The 22,436-nt window shown below is 48.7% G+C and overlaps 1 protein-coding gene across 4 annotated transcripts in view; it reads left to right on the forward strand.

Annotated features, from left to right (window-relative positions):
• FBXO9 (F-box protein 9) overlaps positions 1 to 22,436 on the forward strand; it is a 1,471,688-nt gene that overhangs the window by 1,273,323 nt on the left and 175,929 nt on the right. The window lies entirely within an intron of this gene.

A 22,436-nucleotide genomic window follows, 5' to 3' on the forward strand; every position in this document is an offset into this window, starting at 1 on the left:
TGTTAAAAGTTTTTGACAACGTGGCACAGGCCCCCTCAAAAATAGCTAAAGAAGACCATGCTCCTGCTCACAAAAAAGGTGACAGAGGAAGGTCCAAAACAAGAAAGGCTCATAAAAAGACGTTGAGAATGTCATCGAGAGATTCTTCTCGATCACCTCGTAAGACAGATCCTCTGGTGCATAAATCGGAAGGCAGAGGGAAACAAAATGGTGTCGAAAGATCGTACGCCTTCGAAGTCGATATCAACGCCCTCGAAGACTTCGAAGCTCCTCAAGTCGACAATTCACTCGAAGGAAGCTACGTCGAGCTTGCACTCGAAGACCACGAAGGTTCCTTTGACAATTTCCACCACTTCCTCGATGATTACTTCGAGGTCGTCGAAGGTTCCTTCGACAATGTCGAAAGACCTAATTAAAACTTTGGCGCCTTCGACTCTTTTGTTGATGCCCAAACCTTTAAAAAAGGAAAGAACAGTAGTACCTGAAAAGATTTTTCATCCTGAGAATCGACATGAGTTTTTCAGAACCATGTCATCCATCTAGGAAGGAGAATCATCAGAACAAGAGGAAATAACCTCTGCTGGTGTTAAATATGGCACAAGATCTGTTCCAGAGGAATTAATTGATCCACAATCAAAAATTAAAGATTTGCAAGAATGTTTGCAAACAGCAAGTGGCCTGGATACTTCTGCAGAGTATGAATTTGACAAACCAGACCCATCAGAACAGGTGGATATGAGTTACAGAAGACTCATGAGCAGGGTTACAGAATTTATGGGGTGAGGTAGGAGTTCACCAGTCAGTCATGATGATGACATGACAGATATATTAGCTGGAACACCCCAACAAGATCCCATTTTACCCTTTCACATTGCATTACAAAGAAGGGTCAGTTCTGCATGGGAACATCCTGAAGCCATGGGTGCAGTGAATAGAAAGTTTGTATCAAAATATAGACCTTGTACATCTGATCCGGAATATCTCAGCAAACATCCATCTCCGGAAAGCTTAGTAGTACAGGCAGCCACTTCCACAAAGAATGCGGCATTCCCTACAATCACTCCAGATAGGGATGATAAAAAGGCAGATGCATGGTCCAGGAAAATCTTTACATCTGGTAGTATGGCTTTGAAGTCTACTAATGTAACCTGTACCTTAGCAAGGTTCACTTATACCCTGTGGGACTGTATGTCGGCGGCAGCTGAACACATCCCAGAAGGCGAAGAACTTAATGGCTTTTTAGCTATTATAAGGGATGGAAAGGAGGCTTCGAGAGAATGCCTTCAATCAGGACTGGACACAGCTGACGGCATCAGCAGGTCCATGGTGACAAGCACAGTGCTACACAGATTTGCGTGGCTAAGAAAATCTGGGTTTGCTCCTGATGTACAATCCAGACTTCTTAATATGCCCTTTGATGGCTCGAGGTTGTTCGGTAGCAAGGCAGATGAAAGTTTGGAGAAGCTACAGACCTCCAAAGCGGCAGCAAAATCTCTAAGTGCCATTATAAGGCAACCTCAGCAACGCCCCATCACAGGCTCATCTTCCTGTAGGGGTCGCTATTATTCCTCAATTGGGAGAGGAAGAGGGCAGGTCAATCAAAGAGGTCAAAGAAAATTTCCTTGGGGAAGAGGAAAAGGTGCTAGATCAGCCCCAGCAACGGCATCTGTACCATCAACCGCTGCTGCAGCTGCCGCAAAACCACTCTGAGGTTTTGACCCACAAGACCCCGGTCGGAGGCAGGATCTCACAGCATCTGAAAGAATGGCGAGGCATTACTTCAGATGCTTGGGCACTGGAAACAGTATCCCAAGGTTACTGCCTTCCTTTTCTAAAGAAACCTCAGAATCATCATCCGGAATACAACTCTGCCAAGCATCCGGATCCGCTCCTGTTGCAGGATGTTTTAACCCTGCTACAGAAAGGTGCAATAGAACATGTACCCGTAGCGGAGAGGAACAAGGGTTGGTATTCCCCACACTTCCTTTTTCCAAAGAAAGACGGAGGACTGAGACCCATTTTGGACTTGAGAAACTTGAACATGTTCCTAAGGAAGGACAAATTCAAGATGGTCACAATTTCTCAGATCTTTCAGGCTCTCCGACTCCAGGACTTGTTGGGATCATTGGACCTTCAGGATGCTTACTTTCATGTGCCAATCCATCTCAAGCGCAGAAAGTACCTGAGGTTTGCGATTGGCAATTCTCACTATCAGTTTCGAGTTCTGACATTCGGGTTGACCTCCGCCCCAAGAGTTTTCACCAAGTTGATGGCGGTGGTGACAGCGAGTCTCAGAAGAGGGGGGATTCATGTACCCCTATCAGGACGATTGGATGATCAGAGCACGTTGTCTAGAACAAGCCCTGAATCACCTGTCCAAGACTTGTCACTTCCTTCACAGACCAGATTTTTCTCTGAATTTAAAAAAGTCAAACATGATACCATCACCGAAGCTCTAGTTTATAGGAGCAGTCCTGGATACCTGTTCGGGCAAAGTCTCGCCTCCCGAAGAGAGAACTTACCACATTCTGCAGATGGTGACAAAGTTTCAGAATGCCCAGCATCTTCCGGCCTTCGATTTTCTCAGGTTGCTCGGTCTGATGGCATCCTGCATTTTCCTGGTTCCAGAAGCCAGAATGAGATCTCTTCAATGCGCTTTCAGAACTCAATGGTCCCAATTCTCAGGGGAAATGTCAGATCTACTGCAGGTCCCAACCCAAGTAGCACAGGATCTACAATGGTGGGCTTGCAGACATAATATCCTCAGAGGAGAATCTTTTTGGCAGCCATGGCCGGAGATTGCAGTAGTGACGGACGCCTCACTCACGGGGTGGGGAGCCCACATCAACGATCTGACAATCAGCGGACGTTGGTCTCCATCGGAGTCGAAACTACACATCAATCTTCTGGAGTGGAGGGCAATCAGACTAGCGCTGAAGGCCTTTCTGCCCTCTGTACGAGGAAAGAATGTTCTAATGACGGACAACACAGTGGCCATGTACTCCCTCAACAAGAGAGGAGGAGTATGGTCACTACCGTTGTGCAGAGAGGCGATGCAACTCTGGTTCTGGGCAATACAAGAAGGGATCTCTCTATCAGCAGTTCATCTAGCCGGAGAGCAAAGCACAACAGCGGAAGCTCAGAGCAGGCAGAGCACAGTCTCTCACGAGTGGGAGATAGCTCAGGAAGTCATTCAAGAGATCTTCGCCCTTTGGGGAACCCCTCAAGTAGATCTGTTTGCGACCGGGGTCAACCGGAAGTGCGAACTGTACTGCTCAAGGGAATTTCCCCCAAGAGGAGCTCTAGGGGACACGTTCGTGGTGGAATGGGAGTTCCCACTGCTGTACACGTTTCCTCCAATCCCTCTGATCCCTCAAGTAATCAGGAGGTTGAGAAACTTCGGGAAAACCGTGATCCTAATTGCCCTGGATTGGGCCAGGAGAACGTGGTACCCAGACCTTCTCGACATGTCCATCTGCCCTCCAATAGAGAAGAGAGGATCTTCTCTCGTGACAGGAAGGTCATCTTCTCCATCCAGAGGTCAACACACTCAACCTTCACGCATGGCTTCTGAAAGGCTGAGATACAAGGATTGGGATCTTCCGGATGACGTGATGGAGATTTTGCTTTTCGGCCAGAAGGCCAGCAACTAAGTCTCTGTACTGGTGTCGTTGGAACAAGTTCAGTAGCAGGTGCAGAGACAAGAATCTGGACCCATTTCAATGTAATATCCCCACAATTCTATCTTTTCTGTTATATTTAGCCAATCTGGGGCTCCAGGTTGGGACAATAAAGGGATACTTAGCAGCGCTATCCATCTTTAAGCGCTCTTCTGAAGAAGAATCTTATTTTAAAATACCCTTAATAATTCAATTCCTAAAAGGTTTAAATAATGTTTTTTCCCCCAATACCTTTCAAGGTTCCAATGTGGGATCTAAATCTAGTTTTAAAATTTCTCACATGTATTCCATTTGAGCCTTTACATTCTTGCCCACTAAGGCTCCTTACTTTGAAAACAATACTTCTTGTAGCATTGACATCAGCCCGCAGGTTAAGTGAGTTGCAGGCGCTTTCGAGCTGACCTCCTCACACCATCTTTATTAAGGACAAAGTAGTTCTTAGGGTTAAACCTTGTTTTTTGCCAAAGATTGTTCTGGATTTTCATCTGTCACAGAAAATAACTTTACCTACGATTTATCCTCCTCATACAAGAAAGGAAGAGGAAAGGCTTCATAGACTAGACCCCAGGAGTGCTTTTAGTTTGTACATCTCAAGATTTGCAAAGATTTGTCAGTCTGATCAACTTTTCGTCGGATACACTGGGCGTAAGCTGGGCCTTCCGGTAACAAAACAAACTTTATCCAGATGGATAATTTTAGCCATAACAGAATGTGATAGATTGGCAGGAAAAGAACCACCTGATGGTCTAAAAGCTCATTTGACTAGGGGCATGGCAACTTCTACAGCATTAAAAAGGGGTGTCCCTTTGCAAGATATTTGTTCAGCAGCCACATGGTCATCTATGCACACCTTTATAAAACATTATGCATTGGACTCAACTTCTTCTCAAGGAGGTCTGTTTGCAAAATCTGTACTACATTCTGTACATGATTAGAAAAAGATACTGTACTCCCAGCTCTGATATAAAACTGCTTTGGGAGTCTATCTAAGATGAGGAATACGTGGGAGGACACAATCCATTCGAGAACAAGTTACTTCCCAACTGTAACGTTCTTTCAATTGGTTGTTCCTCCCACGTATTCCTCATCGACCCTCCCATCCTAACCCCACAGTACAGTTTACGTGAATTACACTCAAAACTCTTTTAGGGCTTGGGTCAAAAGAGGCATACCTTTTAACAAATTAAGATCCATGGACTGTATTATACGAAAAAACAGAACTGAATCCAACGGGCGCGCTCGAGGCTCTTATACGAGGGATGAAGTCAATGCTCGACAGATGCCGCCGAGGGACATCGACGCTGCGGTCTCGAGTGGAGCGCCCTCTGCTGGAGAAAGAGAGAAAAAATTCCGAGGCGAAACCTAAAGGTAAGGATATATCTAAGATGAGGAATACGTGGGAGGAACATCAAATCGAAAGAACGTTACAGTTGGTAAGTAACTTGTCCGGCTATGGTAGTCTCTTGATGTCGTGAGATGATCTTTAGCTAGACTCGGGATGGTCTGATTCCTTATGTTTGTGTATTTTGAACATCTGGATTTGCCCAGTAGGAAGCACCATGTTTAAAGATGCCTCGGGGTGTCGGTGACAGATAGCTGCATATCTATGAAGCTTGTGTACCTTTGCCAAGTACATTTTATAGTGTAAAGAGGGCTGTTGTCTCATCTACTTAGTCTTGTCACACACCACAGTAGGACATCTGCTTAATTCACTTGCAAAGTGCTATTGGGTTGAGTGGTCTCTGAACATGAAGATGGCAAATTTGTTCATTTTTTTAGGCGTATTTTGACTGACTGCCTTTGCACAACTCGATACACCATTTGGCAAGATTATTGTTGATGAGGGACAGATTGTGAAATTACTCTGAAGAATGTATAACTTTAAAATGGAATAGAGGACACAATGTGCATACATTATTACATTTCCATATGAAGGGACGTAATGCTGTCTATGAAGAGTTGTCTTAAAGGTGGGAAATCCCAGATTATTTTCAATCTTGAGTACAAGTTTCTCCCCCCATTTGTGCCTGAGCATTTGGGAACGCAAGTGCATCCGCACTGGAAACCCCATTTTCCAGCCCCAGGCCCCGATTTCCACCCCGCAACCCTCGTTCCCTCCCGCTTCCTGGAGCCTCTCAATCCCGCCTCCCGACCCTCCCCTGCGCCCTGATTGGCCCCCGGTCCCTCCTTGGGAAAGAACACACGGCCACAACATCCGTGGCCCCTTTGTGCTGCTGCGGTGAGTTTCTCCCCCCATTTGTGCCTGAGCATTTGGGAACGCAAGTGCATCCGCACTGAAAACCCCATTTTCCAGCCCCAGGCCCCGATTTCCACCCCGCAACCCTCGTTCCCTCCCGCTTCCTGGAGCCTCTCAATCCCGCCTCCCGACCCTCCCCTGCGCCCTGATTGGTCCCCACTGAAGATCGAGCACTCATTCACAGTCCCTCCTGGGCAGCCCTCTGCCCGGCAGCCCCTCGGCTAAGGACCCAAGGCAAAGGACGGCTCCTACAGTGACGGCTCCAAGGCGTATCTGCAGGTATCCGCAGGAGAAGCAAGAAGACACCAACAAGTAAGTGTGGCAAGGGCGGAGACAGAAACAACTATTTATCGCCATACTACCCTACCACTCAATCTACTACTTTTCTGGTGTGTCCCCAATTAGCCGCTCATTGCAAGTCGCATTTGAAGTTGCGCCCAATAGCCTCTCTGAGAAAGTTGATTTTAGAAGTGTTCCCAATTGCATTTGAAGTTGCACCCAATAGCCTCTCTGAGAAAGTTGATTTTAGAAGTGTCCCCAATTGCATTTGAAGTTGCACCCAATAGCCTCTCTGAGAAAGTTGATTTTAGACGTCGCACCCAATAGCCTCTCTGAGAAAGTTGATTTTAGAAGTGTCCCCAATTGCATTTGAAGTTGCACCCAATAGCCTCTCTGAGAAAGTTGATTTTAGACGTCGCACCCAATAGCCTCTCTGAAAAGTTGATTTTAGACGTCGCACCCAATAGCCTCTCTGAAAAAGTTGATTTTAGACGTCGCACCCAATAGCCTCTCTGAAAAAGTTGATTTTAGAAGTGTCCCCAATTGCATTTGAAGTTGCACCCAATAGCCTCTCTGAGAAAGTTGATTTTAGACGTTGCACCCAATAGCCTCTCTGAAAAAGTTGATTTTAGAAGTGTCCCCAATTGCATTTGAAGTTGCACCCAATAGCCTCTCTGAGAAAGTTGATTTTAGACGTCGCACCCAATAGCCTCTCTGAAAAGTTGATTTTAGACGTCGCACCCAATAGCCTCTCTGAAAAAGTTGATTTTAGAAGTGTTCCCAATTGCATTTGAAGTTGCACCCAATAGCCTCTCTAAGAAAGTTGATTCTAGAAGTGTCCCCAATTGCATTTGAAGTTGCGCCCAACAGCATCTCTAAGAAAGTTGCGCCCTCTCTGACAGTTGATTTTAGAAGTGTTCCCAACTGCACTTAGAAGTTGCGCCCAATTAGTCTCTCTGAGAAAAGTTGATTTTAGAAGCGTCCCCAATTGCATTTGAAGTTGCCCCCAATAGCCTCTCTGACAAAGTTGATTTTAGAAGTGTCCCCAACTGCACTCAGAAGTTGCGCCCAATTAGTCTCTCTGAGAAAAGTTGATTTTAGAAGCGTCCCCAATTGCATTTGAAGTTGCTCCCAATAGCCGCTCTGAGAAAGTTGATTCTAGAAGTGCTCCAAACTGCATTTTGAAGTTGCGCCCAATAGCATCCCTAAGAAAGTTGCGCCCTCTCTGACAGTTGATTTTAGAAGTGTCCCCAATTGCATTTGAAGTTGCACCCAATAGCCTCTCTGAGAAAGTTGATTCTAGAAGTGTCCCCAATTGCATCTGACGTTGCACCCAATAGCCTCTCTGAGAAAGTAGATTTTAGACCTTGCACCCAATAGCCTCTCTGAAAAAGTTGATCTTAGAAGTGTCCCCAATTGTACTTAGAAGATGCGCCCAATTAGTCTCTCTGAGAAAAGTTGATTTTAGAAGCGTCCCCAATTGCATCTGAAGTTGCGCCCAATAGCCTCTCTGACAAAGTTGATTTTAGAAGTGTCCCCAGCTGCACTTAGAAGTTGCGCCCAATTAGTCTCTCTGAGAAAAGTTGATTTTAGAAGCGTCCCCAATTGCATTTGAAGTTGCTCCCAATAGCCGCTTTGAGAAAGTTGATTCTAGAAGTGCTCCAAACTGCATTTTGAAGTTGCGCCCAACAGCATCTCTAAGAAAAGTTGCGCCCTCTCTGACAAAGTTGATCTTAGAAGTATTCCCAATTGCATTTGAAGTTGCGCCCAACAGCATCTCTAAGAAAATTTGATTAAAGAAGTGTTCCCAACTGGACCTTATAGGTTACGCCCAACAGCCTCTCTGAGAAAAATTTGATTATAGAAGTGTTCCCATGGCATTTAGAAGCTGCGTCCAAAAGCCTCTCGGAGAAAAGTTGTTTTAGAACTGTTCCCAATTGCATTCAGAAGTTGCGCACATTAGCCTCTCCTGAAAAGTTTTGGAAGTTAGAAGTGTTTCTCAACTGCACCTAGAACCTCTAAACTACACTTAGAAGTTACGCCCAATAGCCTCTCCGAGGAAAGCTGACTTTAGAACTGTTCCCAATTGCGTCAAGAAGTGTACCCAAGTGCATTTAGAGGTTGTGACCAATAGCCTCTCTGAGAAAAGTTTGATTCTAGAAGTGTTCCAAACTGCATCTTGAAGTTGCGCCCAATAGCATCTCTAAGAAAGTTGCGCCCTCTCTGACAAAATTGATTTTAGAAGTATTCTAAATTGCATCTAAATTCCAATTGCATTTAGAAGTTGCGCCCAATAGACTCTCTGAGAAAGCCGACTTTAGAAGTACTCCCAACTGCACCTAGAAGTGTTCCCAGCTACATTTAGAAGCACCAATCATGAGCGCACCCACTCCACCTGAGCCTGCCAGAAACGACCGCAGGGGACCACCCCCACTCTCCGATCTACCTCCCCTCCCAACCCCTCCCTCCCGTACCACCCCACCCCCCTCCACACAAGCAGCCACTCCCCTGTCCAAACACCAAGCCAGAGGAGCACGATGGCGAAACACTCACCCTAAATCCACTCATCCCCTGAACTCCACCCCCGACCCGCCAGCATGGCCCACACCCGCTCCCCTCTCCATCAGACCTATCACACCCCACCCGGAAATCACCCACCCACCGCCCTGCCCTTATACCCCTGCCACCTTCCCCCCCAGACAGCACTCTTTCCCCTCCCTAAAAACTGCGCGCCGAGCCCTAGCACGAACCGAAGCTGCCTCCCTCTCCCCCTCTGAACCCCCTACCCTCTCCCACACACCTGTCGCAGCAAAGAAACTAAAGAGGAAACGCGCCTGGTCCCCCTCAATCATTCAGCACTCCTCACCTCCCCTGTCCCGACCCACCCCCTCTCACCCGCATTCTCCGCCTTCCCCCGTGGCCTCCCCCTTCCTGAAACCCCTCTCCCTCGATTTCTCATCAACTGCAACTGAAACTCCCCCCCGCCCACACCCCTTCCCCAAATCACCCAACCCAAATCCAATCATCTTATCACACCAAGTCACTCAGCCCCGCCAGGAACCTGCCAAGTTTTCAGCCCGCCCACTATTCCCTTCTAGCATCACCGACTTTAACCCCCCTCCTCAGCCCTCTCCGCCACCGCCACACCCCGGTCCAGCACCCACACCTAAATTGCCTGCCGATGTGAACTGTATCCTTTTTAACGCCCGTTCCGTAGCAAAAAACAGACACTGCATCTATGACCTCCTCACATCTGTCAAACCAGACCTAGTTTTCATAACCGAAACTTGGTTCTCCAATGACTTCAACCCAATCGCTAGTGAAGCCTTTCCCCCTGACTACTCCCTCATCCCACTGAACCGTCCATCCAGAGGAGGCGGGGTAGCATTCGTCTTCAAATCTCTCTTCCGCGCCTCGATCATCGACAACCAACCCTCCATCCCTTCCTGCGAATCTCTCCTCGTTAAACTTTCCCTCTCCCCATCGCTCTCTCACTGTTTCTTAATAATCTACAGGCCCCCTGGTTACGATAGACAATTCGCAAACAACCTTTGCGACTCAATCGCCACCATGCAACTAAACCACTCCAACCTCACCCTCCTTGGTGACTTCAACATATGGCTCGACATCCCCACCAACCCTATGACACACTCCCTGGTTGACGGTTTAGATGCAATTAATCTCCAACCCCACATAAACGGTCCTACCCATTACAAAGGACACACCCTCGATGCCATCTTTAGCTCCAACACCCTGATTCATTTAAAGCCCCCAACCCCAATCATCTGGTCAGATCACTTCATTCTCTCGTTCACCATCCACTCACCTGACCCCATTCCCGTACTTGCACCCGAACCTCCAATCTTACGCAAATGCTGGAAAAAATTAACGATCACCCCGGACTTAGCCGAGGCACTCCTCCAATCTCCACCACCGACCTGCCTTCCCGACAACAATTTAACCCCTGAGGCCTTTGACTCATGGCTCAACGCACCTCTTTTGCGACTCACCCCCCCATGCAAACCATCAACCCGCTGCGCCCCTTTCCCCAGATGGTTCACTCCCGAGCTGAAGACCACTAAACGACTTTACAAATGCCTAGAACGCAAATGGCAGAAAGAGAAAACCCACGAAAACAGGACCACCTTGGCCCGTCACCTCTATCAATATAAGTCTGAAATCCGGAAAGCAAAAAAAGCCCACTACAACACCCGAATCCTAAACTGCAAAAACCCAAGCAAAGAACTCCACAAAATCATCTCAGAATTCACCAACCCTGCTTGCAATACAACCAGCCCAACCGCCACACAATCGCTGTGCGACTCACTCTCCCTCCACTTTCACAACACGGCTATCGAAAGAACAAAAACTCTAAACACCAAGATGGCTCAACTTCAGCCACCGAGCAATCCTCCGCCCATACCGCCCAGCCCTGCAACCGTAACATCCACGCAACCAACGTTTGAATCCTTTAGTCCAATATCGCCAGAACAGTTTCTCAAACTGCTATCTGCCCACAAACCTTCTGGTTCACCACTGGACCCCTGCCCAGCCACAACCCTTAAAGAAATCTTTGCCTCAACCTGCGCAGGAGAATACGCAAGATCTATCATAAATTCCTCCCTCTCCTCCGGTACTTTCCCCGACGCATTCAAAACGGTACACGTCAAACCTCTAATTAAAAAACCATTGCTCGATCCACTTGAGCCCAAAAACTACCGCCCAATCTCAAACACTAGGTTCCTTGCCAAACTCATTGACCGAACCGCCTACTCCCAACTAAACTCCTTTGTCGAAACCAACAACCTCCTAGACCCAGCCCAATCAGGTTTCAGATCACGCCACGGAACTGAAACCACCCTAACCTCGATCTGGGATGACCTTAAAATGACAGCAGACTCCGCCGGATGCGCCGCACTAATCCTCCTCGACCTATCGGCCGCCTTTGACACGATCAATCACTCAATCCTCCTAGACCGACTCCACTCCATAGGAATCCGCGGAACCGCCCTTAAATGGATAGCTTCATTCCTCAAAGACAGGCACCAAATAACGACACTCTCCAGCTTTACCTCACAACCCCGACCTGTCGACACCGGAGTCCCTCAGGGAGCATGTCTATCCGCCCTCCTGTTCAATCTTTACCTGATCACCCTCCCACCAATAATTCGTGCACACAACATCCTGTGTTACAACTACGCCGACGACACTCAACTAATTCTAAAAATCCTGAACTCGAAACCCGACTCCCGACCCGACCTGGCATCCTGCCTCCTTAACATAGAACTCTGGATGACCCAAAGCCACCTCCTACTAAACCCCTCCAAAACAGAAATCATGATTTGCGGCAATCTAGATCTTCTTCCGCACCCAATACCCTGGCCTCCCGCCATGGGCAACTCACCGACACCCTCCAACACAGTGAAAAATCTTGGATGCACCCTAGACTCCGACCTAACACTCTCGCGCCAAGTCAACAATGTCTCAAAATCCTGCCACTACCACCTCAAAAATCTTAGGCGCATCCTTCCATATCTCTCATTCCCCAACAGAGTCTCCGCGGTCCAATCAATTGTCATATCAAGACTGGACTACGGTAACTCCCTATACCTCGGAATTCATGCCTACCAACTAAACAAACTCCAAAGAGCACAAAACGCGGCAGCCAAAATGCTACTCGCGCTCGGTCCAAGAGACCACGTATCCCCAGCCCTTAAGACATTGCACTGGCTTCCAGTAGCCCGTAGGGTAGCTTTCAAAACCTTATGCCTCTCCCATCGAGCACTACATAAAACCGGACCGCAATATCTTCAAGACAAGCTAATACCTTATCACCCCACTCGCACCCTAAGATCAAGCTCAGCCGGCCTCCTAGTAATCCCTAAGACAAACTCAACCAGGTTAGGCGGATCATCATTCTCAACGCTAGCCCCAACCCTATGGAACTCGCTCCCACCCCACATCCGCCTAACTGAAGACTTAACGGCCTTCCGCAAAGTACTGAAAACCTGGCTCTTCCCCTAAAACTACGCTGGGTAGACTGGAATGCACGCACAAGAAAGACAGGAGTGCACACTTCTGGAACACATGAGAGCATATGTGAGGCACACTGGAGAAGAATAAGTCAAGCAAGCATGAATGTGTAGTACAATCCCAAACGCCTGAAATGAACAAAATGAATAGAACGGACCTGCCCGCTCGGAACTGCGTGACATACATAATATGTTTTAGAATGCAGTGAACATTTTGAAAGAGTACTTATCATAACACACCTCACGCCTACTCTCTCCCTTACATCACCACTCAACTAGAACACAGAGATACTATGACACCATTCGGTATAACTGTTCTCATATCTACATCTCCCGCTCACTCCACAACACTCTATGTAAACACTGCTGGTCTCACACCCACCAGCCAGGCGTTCTCCTCAGGCCTAACGCAGCCACATTCCTCCTGGATAAAGCCAGCCAGAGCGAACACATACTGCTGATCTCTCAACCACCACACCTACCGCTAAGAAGCAGCTACCATCTGAATTCCGCACCAGCTGCACACATACCTGGTGCACACACGCACTTTTGACTCGCTCTTCTCTCTCTACTGACCCGAACTTCGGTTCCCGAGGGCGTTCAACCTACCAGCGCCTTCAGACCATACCAATGGTATATAAGGCGCTATATAAATGCAAAATAACATAACATAACATAACAATACTTAGAAAAAAAACTAGCCAGTTCAGGCAAATTATATTCGTCTTTGTCTAAACAGTGGAAGACACACTGGTATTGCAGTGAAAGTGTGAGAAGTCACAGGAGCGTCGGCTATTGGAATAAACAGATATTTGTCATCTCATTGAAAGTGATGGACATCCTGGTATCGTACGGCCAATGGTAACATTGGGATGCATAACGTTTTAAAGCTTTTTTTCACGTGTTCGAGTGCCACTTCCACCTTTTCTCGCAACAGCTCATTCTGTTTTGAATGGATACTAAATGTTTAGCTGATGCTTCATGGTGATGATCACTGAGCGTTTGCAACACAACACACATTACTCTTATAGGACACCATGATATATGCCGCCTCAAAAATCTAATTTATTTAGATTCCTTGCTTACCATAACATTTTCTAAAACTCAAACAGTTTATAAATTGTGTTGACAGTGATTATTTCATACTGCCTCTCCCAATCCCCACCCTGCCACTCTAGCCTTCCTGGACATTAACAAGGTCACCCTTGGTTGGTGATGGGGTGTGGGGATAGCTAACTTTTGGGTATCACTTTGCTACCTGATCAGTGTCTCGCAGTTCGAAATCAATTACGAATCACACATGATGCTTTGTACATACATGATCTGTGAACACTCCAAAGCTTTGACAAAGTCACTAGAAATGCGGTGTGGGTTAAAGACTGAAAAGTATTGGAAAATCAGCTTGTCCAATGTCTCCGTACCAGATGCAAATTGTTAATGAATTTGTACACGAAATGGGAAATGAAATGCTGAGTCTGTATTGTTTGTAATCTAAACAACAAACCGATAATCACACATACAGTGCTGTGTTTAATTGACCGTTTTGTCAGTACTACAGTAGTGGAAGTGCAGTAACATATTTTCAGTGTGTGCATTTTTTGTGATCTTTGGTGTACCGTGTTTTTGCCTTAAAACAGTATGTTTGGGGGATTCCAAGATGGCAGCCGCAGCCTAGAGACGTGTACGGGTGTCTCTCGCGCCGGGCCGCTCCCAAAAAAGGTGTTCAAGCAAGGCAACGAGCAGCCCCAAGTGGTGCCCATCCATCCCCCACGACTTGTGACCGGGGAGGAACGACAGCGGAGTATCTCTGGAGGCGAGGAGCACAGATTTCAAGCAGACCGGATCTAAGTGGCGCACTTCTCCAGCATGGGGTCTGGCATGGATTCACATGCTCATGAATATTCCCGTCTTCAGGCTGGGAATCCTCTGTAAAGAAAAAAATCAGTATCAGTTTCGTTTCTGATCTGTCTTTCTTAGTAGTGACCAATCACTTGTCTCTGGGTCATACTGCCCCCAGCCAATGACTGCCCTCTCCCTAAACCACCCCACGCCCCTGGCAGCCATCCTCAGATTTTTACCACACGCTCAAGTGTTGGGAGTCCTCGTGCTATAGCTCTCGAGCTTTTACTGCGTTTTGCAATTTTTCAAAGAGTTTAATCTAATTTTTTCCGGTCAATCGAGCCTCGAGCCCCACCGTTTCTACTTCCGATCAACAGTGACCCGTTTCAGAATTTTCTACGCCCCTCAAGGGTGAAGTGTTTGTCGAGTTATGCTTCTTGGAGGATTCCAGAAGTTTAGGAGGCCTACCCCGCAGACATGGCCCAGGAGAAAGGAAGCTCGACACCCGGATCCAAACTGTTTATGAACTGTCCTGGATGCGGATTACAGAATGTGTTCAAGGAGGACGAGCACTCGAGGTACCTCTACTGTCTTCACGAGGACAAAACGCACGTGGAGAAGGACTGTGCGTTTTGCATGAACATGTCGGATCGGACTATGAGGGATCGTCGGACCCGTCTCGCCAACTGGCTGGAAGTCAAGAGCCCAGCAGGTGAGAAGAAGAAGAAGTCCGAGCGGTCTTCTAAGTCCTGTGAGGGTGCCCCAGCGACTGGAGCCCAACAGAAGGCAAAGCACTGCGAGTCCACGGGCACCGGGAACGCCGAACGGTCAGGCTCCTCGGCTGCCAGGCAGGGCGCACCTTCACCGACGCCATCAACCACGAGCCAACGCTGTGGCCCGGGGAAGAGAAAATCCAAGAACCCGGCAAAGCTTCTGGAGAGGCCCCGGTCGATCACGAAGGAACCGGCCGAAGGGGAGCGAGGCGGTGACCCTCCCCCTAAATTGAAGGCCTCAAGCGCGCCCAAAGTGGTGAAGGCCTTGATTCCGCGGAGGGAATCCTCTTTTAAGCCTATCGAGAAGACCCCGGTGGAAAAAGAGGGGGGGGGGGTTGGTGGCCGTTAAGGACATGGACACAGCCTCCGAGGAGGAGCTAGTCGAAGAGGGACTCAACAAGAATTTGGAAGAGGCCCGGTCCCACAGGAGGGATCCCGACGAGGGGGACGAAGAGACAGGGTGGCGACGGCGAGGCTCCTGTGGAGGAGGAGCAACCGTCGTGCCCGTCACAGCCCGAGCCACAGGACAACTCGGCGGCCCGTTGTGCCTTAGAACACAACCGACCCCGGATTTGGTCGTCTCGGCAGCGGCCAAGAAGAAAGCGGGGGGGCATCGACTTCAACTTCCCCGCCGGACGGCGCGGGATAGAAACTAGATGCCATGGGACGAGTCATCTTGTCTGCGGCGACAACGATTAAGGCACCCAACGCCCTAGCGATTGTGGCCCGCTACGACAGGGAGTTGTGGTACAAGATTGCCCCCCTGCCGGGATTTCCTCCTGGACGACAAGAGTGCAGAGGCCCTGGCGATCCTACAGGAGGGTGAGGTGGCATCGGACCACGCAATAACAGTGGCCATGGACATTGCCAACACCGGTTTCCGCCAGTTGGGCAACAGCGTTCGACGGCGGGGGTGGCTCAAGGCGACGGATTTCCGCCAAGACTTACAAGCCAAAGTTTTGGACATGCCCTTCGACGGGAACAATCTGTTTGGGAAGACAGTTGATGAGTCCCTTCAGGCCATCAAGGCCAACACGGAGACGGCTCGGGCCTTGGGAGTTCTACAGCAACGACGGCCGCCCTTTCGGAACTCTGGAGGCAAGCAAGGTGCCTCCAAAGGGTTCGGCGGCTGCTCCTCGGCATACTGTCAGGCGGCCCGTTCCTCGTCGCAAGAAGCCTACAGGGGACGAGGCAAGTCGGGGGGGATCTCGCCGTCGTCGCCAGGGAGGCCAAGGCGGCAAGGCCGCTGTCAAGCAATACTGAACTGCACGTTGCGTCGGGCCCCCACCAAAGCACCCCGGTGGGAGGATGGCTGACGAAGTTCGTCAGCGTATGGGAGTCCATCTCCACTGACCGTTGGGTGCTGGATGCCCTGCCCCACGGGCACTCTCTGGAATTTCTAAAGAGGTGCCCCCGCATTCCTCCCGCGGCCAGGAAGGAAAATCACGTCCCTCAACTGCTGTTGGAGGTATGGGCGATGCTCAGGAAGGGAGCCATCAAGCTCGTCCCAAAGAGGCTCCGAGGCTCCGGAGTATACTCAAGATACTTCCTCGTCAGAAAGAAGACAGGAGGATGGCATCCCATCCTGAACCTGCATCGGCTAAACAAATACATCAAGGCACAGAAGTTCCGGATGGTCATCCTCCAGCACGTGCTGGGCCAGCTGGAGGAAGGAGACTTCCTATTGTCGTTGGATTTGGAGGATGCGTACTTTCACATCCCCATCCTAAAAAGACACCGAAAGTTTCTCATGTTCGTAGTCCAAGGGCGGCACTACCAGTTCAAGGCCCTCCCATTCGGATTGAAGTCGGCACCCAGGGTATTTCACCAAGTGCCTAGCTCCAGTGGCGGGTTTCCACGTCTACCCCTACCTGGACGATTGGCTCATCCGAGGCGGAACAAGGGAACTCGCCGTCGAACACACAGCAAAGACTGTCCGACTGCTCACGGACCTGGGATTCTCCATCAACTTCCCCAAATACCACCTGGTTCCGTCGCAGGTCGCACTGTTTCTGGGAGCCAAGCTCGATACAGTAGCGCGACTGGCCTTGCCGTCGGAGGAAAGGACGAAGGCCATCCTGGGCAAGATGCTGCGTCTGCTGGCCACGGACGTGGCCAGGGTCAGGGCCATCAAGTCCCTTCTCGGGATGATGTCCTCGTGCATCTATCTGGTGCGCCTGTGCAGGCTTCGGATGCGTCCTCTACAGGAGTTCCTCGACGCCCGTTGGATACAAGCGGCGGGCAGTTTCGAGGACAGGATCTCGCTCTGCGAGGGCTTCCGCCAAGCAATTCGGTGGTGGGGCACCCACGCGCATCTCGCGGCAGGCACGGGCTTTCAGACCCCAGTACACCAAGTGACGGTGACGACGGATGCCTCCCTGGAGGGGTGGGGAGTCCACACCGGAGATCGTCACGCGAGAGGCCTTTGGCTCCCGGAGGAGAGGCCGCTCCACATCAACATACTGGAGCTACGGGCGGTGTTCTGGGCCTTCAGGTCGTTCCTCCCGTCCCTAAAGGGCCAAGGTGGTGAGGATCTTCACCGACAACACCACCACGATGTTCTACATCCGGAAACAGGGAGGAACCAGATCCCCAGCCCTATCCAAGGAGGCCCAGGATCTGTGGCACTGGGCCGTCACCCAGGGGATGTTTCTGGTACCCTTCCACCTGACAAGAGTAAAAAACACCATAGCTGACTCACTCAGCAGGGAGCTGCGCTCGTACCACGAGTGGGAACTACGCCAGGATCAAATGGATCGACTCTTCCAGCGATGGGGATAACCCCAGATCGACCTGTTCACGACAGCGACCAACTCCAAGTGCCAGAGGTTCACTACCAGGTTTCCCCAGCCGAGGAGCATGGGCGATGCCTTCTCGTTCCTCTGGGACGGCCTGTTCCTGTATGCGTTCCCTCTGTTGCTGTTGCTGCTCCGACTCATCAATCAACTCAAGAGGTCCCTGTGCAGGATGATCCTCGTTGCACTGGCGTGGCGAGAAAGATCTGGATCCCAGACCTTCTGGACTTGTCAGCGTCCCCACCGATCAAACTGTCGACGGACGCAGATCTTCTCTAAAGAGAAGGAGGCGCCATCCTTCATCACGACCCGGGGTCGCTGACTTGCAGGCCTGGCTCCTGCAGCATTAGAGTTTGGAGGGTACGATATCCAGGCGGACTGCAATGAGGTCCTTGCAAAGGCCAGGGCGTCCTCAACTCTCAAGTGCTACGGACACAAGTGGAAGAGGTTCTCTGTCTGGTGCAGTGCACAGAAGATTAACACTCTACGGATTACAGTCCCTCAAGTGCTACTGTACCTACTGTCGCTGGCCAAGGCGGGACTGACACATGCCTCCATCAAGATACACCTGGCAGCGATTTCCCGATACACCAGAACTACAGGACGTCCATCCCTGTGGTCTCATCGCCTGGTGAAGTAATTTATGAAAGGACTGTTCCGATCGTTCCCGCCGGTGAAGGCTCTGGCTTCGGCCCCGGCGTGGGAGCTGAACGTGGTGCTGACCAGGCTCATTGCAGAGGCTCATGGGGGCGCCATTCGAGCCTCTGCATTCGGCACTGTTGAAGTTCCTGTCGTGGAAGACACCATTTCTTGTGGCCATCACCTCCGCACGACAGGTGGGATAGATCCAGGACCTATCCTGCAAGCCTCCATACTTGACTTTTCACGAAACGAGAGTGGTGCTTAGGACGCACCCCTCCTTCATGTCCAAGGTGATGTTGGACTTTCACCTCAACGAGCCCTTGGTGTTAGCAGTTTTCTTCCCGTCGCCTTCGTCACTGGCCGAGAGGATGTAGCTAGAGCGCTGAAGTTCTACGCGGACTGCACAAAGAGTTTTCGGAAGACTTCACTGCTGTTTGTGAATTTTGGTCCTGTAAATCAAGGGAAGGCTCTCTCGAAGGCTTCCATTTCCAGATGGCTCTCCGGCTGGATCATGCACTGTCACCGGTTGGCAAACCGACTGTTGCCCGGCCGTCCGAGAGCCCACTTGACCAGTGCGATCGCTGCTACCACGGCGTTCTTGTCTGGTGTGCCCCTGCTGGACATCTGTAGGGCTGCTACGTGGAGGTCGACGCACAGCTTCACGAGATTCTATTGCGTCAACCGGGATTCCAGGGAGGAGTCCAGAGTCGGCCAGGCAGTGCTGTGCAACCTGTTCACTTAAAGGAATGGTTCGGTCAAAAATTGTTATTGCCCCTACGGGTCGGCCATGTGTTTTTAAGCCTAAGTCGCTCGATTTTTGAAAAAATTCCTATGGACCTTACCCAAGTTTTCGTCCATTAAACGCACGCGAAAACAGGCACCAGGGAGCTGCCATTTTGTGATAATCCTATCATTTCCCCCATCGCCCTGACTGACCTGCTTTTGCGGCACTAAATCATATCCCCCTCCCCTGAGCCTGACATTATCAAAACATTCATATTCCCCACCTCTCTCCGTGATGTTACTGTGCTGCGTAGGCAAACGCGCCCAGTCGTCTTCTATACGACTTCACACAGAACCCGGAAACCAACACTGATCAGCTCACAACACAGCGCGCCACAATTCGGAATATGAAACTGTACTTTAAAATCAAAGAGCAACACGGTAAATTTGGTAAAGTACATTTATTTGACATTAAATGTTTATAGAATATTCAGCAATTGACATATGAACTCCGAAAGTCATTTATTTTCTTTTATCTCTATCCTCAAATCCTTAAAATTTTATTGTGAGTCACGCGCTGTTCCTTTATGGTACACAGGGTGTTGGTTTTCGTTCAAAGAGGCACTTTTGTCGCACGTTGAACCGCAAGGCTGTTCCATCAAGTAGGCACTAGGCCAGCGTAAAGGTTGATATGTTGTTTCTAGCCGCTAGTACTGCGTAAGGGCATATGGGCCCTTGGCGATCGTCCCATAAGATCATCAGAATGGTGCAGTTGTTTACATTAAACTGCAGCTGGCGGCTGAAGAAACCGTCTGCCGGTGTCTGAAACTGGTGGCAGGGGCAAAACGGGAGTATGTACCTATTTTGAAAACATAAAATGTATAATTAGTCTCGCCAGCCAATCTTTATTAATATTGTTCATTTTATTTATTATGGCCAAGCTGAAACTATTTGCTTTCAAGTATAGTGCAATGGAGTATGTTCGGCTCTAAAATCAATGCGAAAACTAACTAAATAAATCGAGGTTGGTACACAATGAGAAATGACTTTTTGTCTACATGCGTGTGGAATGTGGACCTGCATGCCCATGTGCCCACTACAAGGACGATCCGACAAACCTTTCAACGCTCTTCATTCATTCATTTATTCATGCATCCATTCATTAATTCTTCATTCCGGTATAAAAGCGTCTAAAGAGTTACTTACATTATATTTGCAATTTCCATTGTGTCTCTGTGTAATGCAGTCCGTAAATCCCACTGTGCTCTTGACAACGATTTTTCGTATACTGAACTAACATGAAACTCGGTCTAGTTTAAGAATTTTCTGCCTTATCGTCTCAAACGTTATTGCACCCCCCAACTCCCCCTTCAAATGAAGTTCTTTCTGCATGGTCCCTGTCTCTCAAGGTCAAAAAACAATAGAACCTTATACTGCCAGTGCGAGTTGTGGGCCTCTTCAGGGCGCGAGCTGAAAATCAAAGCCGCTGACCTTCACTAGAAATTAGCATACATTCTTTCTTTGCAACATCCCGTAGTAAAGCCATCTGTGAGAACTTGAAGTTTCGAATCCATCTATGTAGTGCGCCTCAATGTGCAAATGCGAACTGGCTTCTCTCCCATCTGCAACGGCTTGCTTGGCGCGTTCTAAGGCCCCAATTTTGTCCTCGTTGTCTGCGAGCTTTGAAGCCCCAAAGAACCATAACTATTGAGACTTTTAATTTTTTGGGGAAGGTCAGGTGTAAGTATAAAGTACCTGAGCAGTTGATTTGAAAGTGAGATTTATTGTTTGTTTGTTTTATTATTTGCAATACGCAAGCCTCCCCTCGGTTAACAGTGCCCAGCATTTATAAGAGATTGCGAAAATTAGTTACATCAACAAAAATATATACATACACATATAGACAAGGTCAGCAATATGAGGTGAATAGAGAGAGAATTCAAAGATGACACACAGGTAGTTCGGCACCCAGCAGGGTGAAGGTAGGGGTTAGGGTTAGCGTACTTTGTATGGACACTGTACAATAAAATGTATTTACAAAAAGACAATCTTATTACAATTATTTAAACCGGGATTTGTACTTCACAACCAGCTCTCCTTTGGGTGGACATGGCACAGTGGCAATGTTGGGTGGCAATGGATCAGTGCTCTGCACAGAAACGTTCAAAATTCCATATCTGTGCTTCTCTAATACAGCAACAATAAGGCTTTTGACAAAGTCGAACTCCATTTCCTCATAGACTGGTTTGATTACCCATTGCTTACTTCTTTTTGAAAAGGCCTTAGTGTAGCGAGGCATCCTTACATTACCCTTAGTCCTAGATTATTCACGGCCGAGATTCTCGTTATGGGCCAAGACGGCAAGTAGAGTCCTATGTCTCATGCCCTGTATGCTGAAATGCAAGCGCTTTGGCCTGCACTTTAGGCACATATTGTGGAACACCTCCAAATCTCCTGTGTGACAGAATTCTGTCAGTCCCCTCAAATCTACCACTTCTTCTTCCGTGCCCCCACTGGGGATAAAGGGCCATGTTCATATTGGTGGAAATGTAGGTTTTCTGACCAGCGGTGCACGTTGGTACAGTAGTGCATCAGTGACCGCCATTTTTCAAGTAGTATTTCCACTGACCCTTCACAAGTTTTGGTGCTCCACCAAAGATGGTTGCTGATAGACTGGGACCACTCTGAAATACTTTCCAAACCTTTTTCTTTCCCCTGCAGCCAAGATTTTCTTATTGGTGGATTTAGCAAGATGCCATACGTTAAATTGATGTTTAATATGTGGGAACTGCTCTCTCATTGTCTTGGCAATTGAAACGTGTCTGTCCGTGGCTATGAGGTCGATGTGCATTCCCCTCGATTGTAGATATTCCACTGATTTTATAAATCCTAGTTTCTCCATGGCCACTGAGGATGTACATTGTGTTACCTGCACGACCACCAAACTCACAATTTTCTTACTATCCATGTCCTGAAAGTGGTAGGTGCAGTACTTGGCAGAAAATCCAGGGCTGTCGCATTGTCCATCGCCAGCTAGCCTGAATTGTTTGCCTTCGAATGTACTTGCTAGAGACAATTGTTCAATTTTCCAAGCATCACTAATGGCCGGAAACAGATAATCATGTTGGTATTTGTAGTACTGCGTTTTTTAAATGAAATGGAGTCCCACAAACTGAAAGAAAGACTCTAACTTTCTAAAACAGGAGCCACTAAAAAGTGATGCAGCTGCACACAGTAGATTGCCTGCTGGCAGTTTCCCCAGCATCGGTTGTGTAGACCATGAGAACGTATGATGTAATCTACAGGCGGCATGTATTGTGACGTTACTGCCTTGTTTTTGACGAGTCATATGAATCAATGGCTTCCCACATACTTTCCCTCTGACGGAATGCCCACATTTCAGCATACTTATAATA

Source organism: Ambystoma mexicanum, chromosome 4p (genome assembly GCF_040938575.1).
Source record: "Ambystoma mexicanum isolate Mex_15411 chromosome 4p, UKY_AmexF1_1, whole genome shotgun sequence".
Lineage (NCBI taxonomy): Eukaryota > Metazoa > Chordata > Amphibia > Caudata > Ambystomatidae > Ambystoma > Ambystoma mexicanum.